At 49.8% G+C, this 8994-nt stretch overlaps 1 long non-coding RNA gene across 3 annotated transcripts in view; it reads left to right on the top strand.

The window, feature by feature from the left end:
- Positions 1 to 505: 505 nt before the first annotated feature.
- Positions 506 to 8994, top strand: part of LOC117888398 — a 51449-nt gene continuing 42960 nt past the window's right edge. Inside the window, exons 1-2 of one of the 3 annotated variants that reach the window (XR_004648327.1) lie at positions 506 to 714; positions 7571 to 7624. This is a non-coding gene — a long non-coding RNA (uncharacterized LOC117888398). The remainder of the gene's footprint in view (positions 715 to 7570; positions 7625 to 8994) is intronic. The other 2 variants (XR_004648326.1, XR_004648325.1) reach the window with 2 other exon arrangements.

The following is an 8994-nucleotide window of genomic DNA, read 5'->3' as shown; positions in this document are numbered from 1 at the left end:
AGGTGACCTGCTGAGCAGTTTTTGGTTAAAGTCTGGAGCTTTGGGGGCATGGACCAGACCTGGGTCTGGGTTGCAGCAGGCTGGTGTGTCTGGCTCAACCAGGCATCCCAAGCTGGCAGGGAAAACAGGCTCAGAGGTAATTCCAGCACGTCAGGTGGTAGCCCTAAGGGGGGGGTCTCTGTGACCGAACTCACCACAGGTCCCTCCCCCCACCTGTCCAAATTCATAGCCACTGAACCTTTCTGTATGTCAGCAGCATGTACAATCAACCTGCAGTTACAGCTGTTTCTAATTAAAACAGGCTGCAGCGCCCCAGCTCCTGCATGGAGATGTCAGGAGAAAATTCACGCTCCCGGAAACGGACTCCGTCGCCTGACAACGCGGTCAAGGTTGCCCTTTCATACATAGAGGCTTTTTGTGCTTTCGACAATGTTTCCACCTCGGGAACAGCTGCCTATTTTCTAAACGCACGTAGGAGTCTCTCCTCCCCCCGTCCCCACCATTAATACCTTCTACACAAACCCCCAGTGACCTTTTCTCTGCCTCTAACAAGGAGTGAATGATCAATTCTACACAGAGGAAGAGTTGTGATCCCTCCGTGTCCTTGAGAGGATATTCTCCTTGCCAGGACGTGAATGCAGGAAGCTCTCTACACTCCCAACGAACCTTTTTAGCTCATCTGCATTAGGAGACTTCAGCATTTTAAGCCGAGAGGTACCATTTGCCAAGGGCTATGGGATTTGCTAGCTATTATTCCAAATACATTCAGTCGAAAGCGTGACTTCCTCAGCGGTGCAGGCACGGGGGAGGGTGCAGGGAAGTGTGTGATTGGGTAGGGCAGAGCAAAGGGGAGCAGCATGGGTAGTGTGCAAATAGACTTTGTTAGACACTACTCATCTACAGCCACAGCTGGTGCAAATCATGGTAGCGTTATTGTCAGCCCTGTTCCTACCAATTATGGTGCCCTATGCAGCCGAAGCACCTCCCCCGTGTGGAGGGTCTGGGCTGCACTCAAGGCCTGCGGGACTGCGGTGGCAGGAGCTGGGGGGCGGGGGGCGCTTTGGGGGGCCCCACAGGCCCAGAGCAGCCTAGGGGATAAGCAGGGGGCCTGGCGCCGGCAGCAGAAAGCAGAACAACCCGGCCCCAGCCTGCTCCGCTCCCTCCTGCCCCAGCTGTGTTGCTCATGGGACGGGGCTTGGGGAGAAGGGGTCCGCTCCCCCCACCCCGCACTCACCAGTGGCAGGAAGTGGAACAACCCGGCCCCAGCCTGCTCTGCTCCCCCCCACCCCAGCCGTCTTGCTTGGGGGAAGGAGCTTGGGGGGAAGAGTCCATCCCGCCCCCCGCTGCACTCACTGGCAGTGGGAAGTGGAGCGACACAGCTAGGAGCCAGTGAGCAGAGAAATCCCCATGGCATGATGAAAAGTGCTAGAATCACACTGGACTGCATCCTCCATCATTTACATGCCTGCAAAGTGCGAACAGATCTGATTGATAGTGTTTTGCACCACCTTGTGCTGGTGCAAATGACGGTGCAAGGAGCAGAAGAGGGAATCCAGCCCATTGGGTTTGATTACCGAAGTTTTGCTGGACGCTGCTTGAACACTTGATTTGAGAGGCGTGTTCCTGTCTTCAGCAATGAGGGGATCCTCTTACTGTTGGACTCCAGCAGGTGGTAGCGTATCAGCTCTGTGTGAATGACACCCTGACATTCAGGTTGTACATGCAGCCAATCAGACGCTCGCTGCTTTTAATACTGATGGATGGAGACAAGATGGCAGGAATTTATCCTGTTGCCTTGTCGTTTACCCTTGGAAGCACTGATGGTGGGGCCAGGCCAGGGGGCAGCTGGGCTGTAACTCACCAGCTCAGATAATGTTTTTGGGTTAAAACGGAACCAGTCTCACAGCTGTGCTGCAAGGAGCAGGGGAATGGGGAGAGCAGGTGGAGCGTGGCTGCTACGGACAATGGAACACGGGTCTGAGCAGCATCGTCCATAGGGTCTGAGTCTCATTTGCAGTGCTCTGGCCACGCCAAGGGACTCAGAATAAAAGAGAACCAGGCCCATGAACATTAAAGTCAGAAGGATCCATTGTGGTCAACCTGTCCGATCTCCTGCATAGCGCAGGCCAAAGGATTTCTCCCAGAGATTGCTGCATCCTGCCCAGTGACTTGGCAAAGAGATGCCCAACCTGGCTTTAACGACGCCAACGGATGGAAAATCCACTACCGGCCTCTGGAATCTGTTCCAATGGTTAATTCCCCCCATATGTACCTTGTTTCCAGTTTGAGCAATGCTGATTTCAGCTTCCAGCCATTAGATCTCATGCTCTTTTGTCTGCTCGTATAAAGAGCCCTTTGCTCACAGAGATCTTCTCCCCGGGCCAGTGTTTATAGACCGTGATCATGGCAACTCTTGAGCTACCTGACTAGCAATTAGGTGAAAAGGATTTAAAGAGAGAAACCCCTCGTGAGTGTAACCGAGAGCTCCAGTCTAAACATGGGTGGGCGGTTTCTCACCTCCCTTCGTTTCTGGTCCTACACAGAGAGTATTGTCTCCCCAGCTTCCCCAAAAGCAGAAGCCAAGAAAAATTGAGCTGCAGGGATTTTTAATCTAGTGTTACTAAAGCCACAGCTGGTTAAAGGCCGACCTGCCAGCGGGGACTGGTGTGCAGCCAGGGCATGTATGTCTTTGGGAGTGTGCACGTGTGTGTATATGCAGTCACCTTGGTAGGTTTGGCTGTGGAACGGGGGTGTGCACAGATTTCTCCCTGTACGTGTGTGCATGTACACATCGCTATGAGTTGTGTGTCGGCGGGAGGAGGGGGCGGTAGCCAGCAGACATACACCCCTCTTTAAAGTGACTTTTCCCCTCTATCTTCCTTACATAACCTGGTGACCAGCTAGCAGACCCTAGGCAGTACTGATTGTTTTCTTGCACAGCAGCTCTCAGCTGTTTGAAAGCACTGCATTCAGCTTGGAGCTGTGATTGCGTGGCAAGCACTGTCCCATTGCAGTAACCCTGCCGTATCTCAGTAATTATTTCTCCACCTGCTCCTATTCCTCTCCTACCTCTTACCATGAAGCCTTGGCCTGAACTGACGCCATCCCGAGCGTTTTTGTGGCAACCTGCTGTGTTTTTCATAAAGTGTAGGGTTATAAACCTTGCTGCAGTGTCCGGAGGAGCCGGATTAGGAGGTTTCCATCAGCCCCAAACTGCGAATATCTCCCCTGCTAGCCAGGGAAATGCAGGGCAGGGATTTCATGTTACGTTTTTCTCCATCTTGGTGAAAGTCTCTTTCCAAAGCAGGTTCTGTGAGGAAGTGAGACGCAGAGATGGAGACAGCGACAAAACTGACCTCAGAGCTCGTGACTAGAATGACTGAGTACCTTTACCGACTGGGAGAGGGGACAAGTTTCATCTTACAAATCTGTTCTTTTAATTGGCCCGTGTATAGCAGGACACTATTTTCCCTGCAGGTAGAGGCAGCCGTTCCCTCTTTTCATTTACCGGAAAACAAACCGTGCAGGCTTCATTAATTAGTCTTTAACCGATTTCTTGTATTTGAGCCCATTTAAGCTACAGTGGGGACATTGTTACATGCAAAGGGTGTGGGGAGGGGGAGCAAAAGTCTGCAAATGCCAGTCCTGGGCTAGAAAGTCCCTCATTAGATTTCTGCCTCCTCTTCCATGGCTGGAAACACAATTAGAAGCCCACTCAGTCTCTGGGACAGGCACTCTCCACCTGTTGTTTGTTTCAGTATGTGATCATTTGCTCGTGTTTTGCCAGGAAACTGACCATGGGCTGGATTGTTAATAGGCACGGGCGTCTGGGTGCAGTTACCGTCTCAGTTCTCGGTGGAGCAGTCCTTGACACCAGTGTAAAACGCTACTAAACCAGAGTGAGTTCCTGTTTTACCCTGTCCTGACAATGACTGCACTGTGACTTAAAGATCTCAATCTGTTTAGTTCATCAAAAAGAAGACTTGACGGTGGTGTGTAAGCAATTTCACAGGGAGAAAATCCCGGGTACTAAAGGGCCCTTTAAATCTAAGGGAGCAAGGCAGAACAAGAACCAGGCTCTGTACACACGGCTGCTTAGGTTGTATGAGTTGTGTCAGTCAGGGGTGTGAATACACAACCCCCGGGAGTGACATATGTTACAGCAACCTAAGTGCCGGTGTGGACAGCGCTATGTCGGTGGGAGATCTTCTCCGCCAGCACAGCTATCTCCACTCCCGGGGGCTGGAGTAGTTAAGTCAGTGGGAGAGCTCTCTCCTGCAGCTTAGAGCAGCTGCATGGGTGTATGTACATGTGTGCATACAGCAGCTGCATGTAGCCTCAGACAAATTCAAATGAGAAATAAGGCACAACTTTTTAACAGCGAGGATGATTAACCCCAGGAACAAACTACCAATGGGCAGTGGTGGATTCTCCATCTTTTGATGTCTTCAAATCAAGACCAGATGCCTTTCCCGAAGCTGCTTTAGTCAAACACAACTTAGTGGGCTCAGCACATGGGTAACTGGGTGAAATTCTATGGCCTGTCATACATGCGGTCAGACTATGTCATCTAATGGTCCCTTCTGCCTGTAAAATCTATGAATCTTTGGACAAGATGCAGGTCAACAGAGAATTGGGCCCCGTATGTGCGAAGAGAGATTCACGCTGCTTCGCCCTAGGGAGTTTCACAGGAGCTGCAGCAAAATTTTGTAGCTTCGTGGTTTAGATGAATCGTTCTGTGTTTGTTCTGAAAAATCTCAGTTGACGTTTTTGTGATTTTACAACTTCTTTGGTGGATTGCTCACAGCTCAGCAATCCTGGGACTGTTTTTAATTTGCCCTGATGCAATTTAACAATCTGGTGTCAGAAATCTTTGTTGCCTGTGTGCTGTGCAGAGAACAGGATCATTCCGGCCAATGAATCTCACTTGTGGGGAGGAAGATGTGAAACATGGGAAGAAAAAAAAATGGCAACTTCCAATCGTGGCTTGTGTTGCTTTTTTAAACGGCGCCATGATTGCCCATTCCAGGCTAAAGGGAAAAGTGCTTCAGCTGCTTGCAAAGGAAATGTGTTGGTGCATTGTTCGGTAAGCACCAATTCTAGGAGGGAGTAAAGTAGGAGCAATTCTTTTCCTAGCCTTTCAGAGAGGACCAAGCTTATCTGCAAAACAGTAAGACATCTCTACAGGCTATGGTTAAAAATTGTCAGTGTTTAGCAAACTGAACTAAAACACATTTAGACGATGAGCTTTTGGGAGTCTGTGCAGAACCCAGCACACCAGGGCCTCGATCGCGGCTGGGGTCTGGGCAATGCCTGGCACGCTGGGGCCGCAGTCTCGCTTGGAGAAAGGAATTGCTGGAAAGCTCCTGGCAGAGGCCATATGGGAAAGATCGAGACCAGATTGCACAGTCCAGAGTTCTTGGATAAATTTCAGAGCAGTTTCCAAAAGACCTGGGTTCCCATCTGACCTGAGCCTCTAACATCATTTGCCCCAGACAGGTATCAATATGAGTGAGCAATGTTAAACCTGCTGGCAGTGATAACACTACAGTAGCTCCTAGAGAACCTGACTGAGATTGGGGCCCCTCCTAGATCTGGGAATAGGACCCAGGAGTTCTAGTCCCTTGCATTAGAAGTAGGACTGTGGCCGTGGCAAGCTAGCAGTGCAGCACTGCAATGCCACTCCTGCTCAGCAGCTCACCTCCAAGGAGACTCTCCCCTGCCAGCAAAGACCCACCCTGAGGGCAGGTAACTTCTTTAGACAGGAGCTGTTGCAGGCAGAGTCGAGGGTCACGCAGCCCCGGTGTGGGCAGAGCATCTTTACAAGCCTGAGCCTCCTGCTCCGGGGCACAACAGGTGTTAGCAGATGCAGCTGGCTAGACCTGGGAGAAGGTGTGATCATGTGTCCAGGGGGAAGTAGGATGAAGGCAGTGCCTAATGAGTGGCGTAGCAGCCTGGGAGCCAGGACTCCTGGGTTCAATTCCCAGCTCTGGGAGAGGAGTGGGGTCTAGTGGTTAGAGTCGGAGAGGGGCTGAAAGCCAGCTCTTCCAGCAGACCTGAAGAATAGCTTTGTGTAAGCTCGAAAGCTTGTCTCTCTCACCAACAGAAACAACACAAGATAGTTCCCCACCCACCTTGTCTCTCTAATATCCTGGGACCAAGATGGCTACAACAACACGGCAAATAACTCCTTAAATATCAGCCAGGCGTCCATCTCACAGTGAATTATGGACTGTTGGTAGAGACCTCGCATGCCACCCTTTGTCACACTGTTACGTAGACACCAGACCCAGGGGAGCCCTATGAACTCCTATGTACCCCTTTGCCCTCTGCCAGTTGGCACCCCAAGTTCTCTGAGGCACAGCACACACTTTCCCAGCACATCTGGCTAATTAAACTCTTTTTGCAATGTTGGTTGTTTGGGGGAGAGGGATTCCTGATTGCTGTCAGGAGCCACAGAGTGGAGAGAGACAAACACCAAAGTGCCAAGGGGGTCTCGGAAGTTTTTTCTTAGCATCTGACACTGACTCCAAACCAAGGCTGCGTGAAAAACAGACATGTCTGCCTTTCTGTGCTGGGGAATTTCTCAACGTGACAAGGAAATTTGTAGGCAATCGAAGGCCATTAAGGAACAAGCTGACGTCAGGAAAACATTTTAATTCCCAAAAGCTGTTCCAAGCTGAGCCTTAGGGTTGCTTAGCGCCACCTGGCTCTTTGCAAGGGCCGATTCCTGTCTGAACAGGGAAGTGGCAGATTCCCATTTGAACACTCCTGAATTTGAATTGTGTAAAAAAACCAAGTGAAATTAGTTCATCCTGAATGAGGGTGTCTGCTATTTAGAGTGGAGTAGGGGGTCTGGGAGCCTGGACTCCTGGGTGCTAGTCATAACTTGGGGAGAGGAATGAGGTGCTGTGGTGGTAGCAGGGGGGCTGGGAGTCAGAATGCCTGGGTTCTAGGTATGGGAGGGGAATGGTGTCTCGTGGTTAGAGGCGGCGGAGTCTGGGAACCAGGACTCTTGGGTTTTATTCCAAGCCTGGAGCAGGGGCTAGTCATGAGTGTCAGGATGCTAGGAATAAGGACTCTGGGGTTCTGTTCTCTGCTCTGGAAGAGGAGTAAGGTTTATGGTTAGAGCAGGGGACCTTCAGATGAAAGTCACTTTGGAAGGGTAAAGTATTATCGGTTTGCCCTGGTATGAAAAGTGACACGGCTCAACACTTTTGATTCTGCTGCTATTTAGGGATGACCTCGTCCTGGCAAAGATGGTCCAAGAGCATCACTGATATTAAAAATAAAAGATTATCATAATGGCCAGTGTATCATGGCTCCTCCAAGATCATGGCTCCTTCAAGTCAGGCATTCCACCCACCTCCTTCTTTCTCCCTCCCCCGCCCTCCCCATTCATCCTGACATCAGTTCTCCTTTGCTTTCCCTGTCAATGCTCCACCATGATTTCTGGAATGACCATCCATCTCAAACAGAAGATGTTTAATAAAGAAAACAACTACAAAAAAGATATACAAACAGGCTTCCACACAACTTGAGTGCTAACTTTGTCTCTCTTGTTTGCCAGGGACTGCACTACCGGCTTGGAACTCCAGAGAGGACACAGAGACGGCTAGTGACGGTAAGTAAGTGTATCAATATACTGGTCCAGCTCCTGGTCATTAGAGGCTTTTTTCCCCCTCCACTTCCCCAATGACTCTTTAGTCTATTCTGTATAGGTTCTTACACCACATTCAGCACCATATTATTTATACCTCACCGACCTCCCCCACCTTTGCCTCTTGTCTCTGACTCACTCCCAGCTCTCATTTATTCTTTAATTACAAACAGTGCAATATTCACGTAATGAAAATGCCCAGCAAAGTCAATGGGCTGAAGCTACCATTAACGTGTGAAACAAATTCAATTCCCCTTTTCCCCTTTGGTAAGATGACAAACAAGATTTGATAAAGGCAACACACGCCCCCTTCGAAAGGGATAAACTCTGTGTGTGTGCGTGTGCATGCTCATAATGATTTAACGCAGCAGCAACTTCACAGACTAACATCTAACGCTTCCAGATTTAGCCATGTTCAAAGGCTTGCACAGATCTAACATTATACTCATCTGATCTCTGGAACCAATTTAGTTTCTGTGTGTGAAAGCCAGGTGATGTATGAAAGTGGAGCTGGGATAATCCACTTCCCTTTCTAAATAAATAACGGAGCCTGCGCATTGGTTGGTGCTTTGGAGGGGGAAAAACAAAGAAAATCACATCCCAGAAATGAAAACTAGATGCGACCGTCAGGGTGTGTTCAGAGCAGATTGGGTTTCATCAATATGGCCTAAGAGATTGTGAAAAATTTGATACAGGCCCTTTTGGATTAATTACCTACTAGCAGAGTCCTTGTTGTTCATGAGAATTTGTTCAGTTGTGAGTTTAAAATGCACAGGAGTGAAAGACGAATCCTTTCTGTCCTTGGTGCCCCTTTCAGATGAGAAGTGGAATGGATTACACAGGTCAGCGCAAAGCCTGAGCAGAGACAGGACTCGGGGCCAGAACTCGCATTGCAACTGAGCAAAGACCTTGCCCCAAACATTATTTTAAAAAACCCCAACGTGCGAATGTGTCAGAGCAGATGGGACTCTAAAGGAACGTGGACGAATTTACCTTCCCAGCCATGTCAAGCGTCATCAGGGACAGCCTCACACCATGGGTATGTCTACACAGCAAAAGTTGTGCACAGACTAGCCCGAATCCATTTAGTGCAGGTAACAGCCGGCAGCACAAGCCTGGCACAGACCCTGGGAATAGGTTTGCTAGCCCACGCGGAAGTGGCCCTTGCTGCTCTATCTTCACTGCCATTGGGACCCACGCTAGCTTGGGCCCAGCTTTTCCTATGTAGACATACCCTCGGTGTCTGCACTGCAGCCAGCACAACGGGGCCCTGAGCTTGGCTGAGTCAGGTGTATCGGAACACAATTACATCATCATGAAATAAACAGGATAGA

Source organism: Trachemys scripta, chromosome 16 (genome assembly GCF_013100865.1).
Source record: "Trachemys scripta elegans isolate TJP31775 chromosome 16, CAS_Tse_1.0, whole genome shotgun sequence".
Lineage (NCBI taxonomy): Eukaryota > Metazoa > Chordata > Testudines > Emydidae > Trachemys > Trachemys scripta.
The sequence above is the reverse complement of the archived record's forward strand: the minus strand, read 5'-3'. Positions and strand labels throughout refer to the sequence as shown.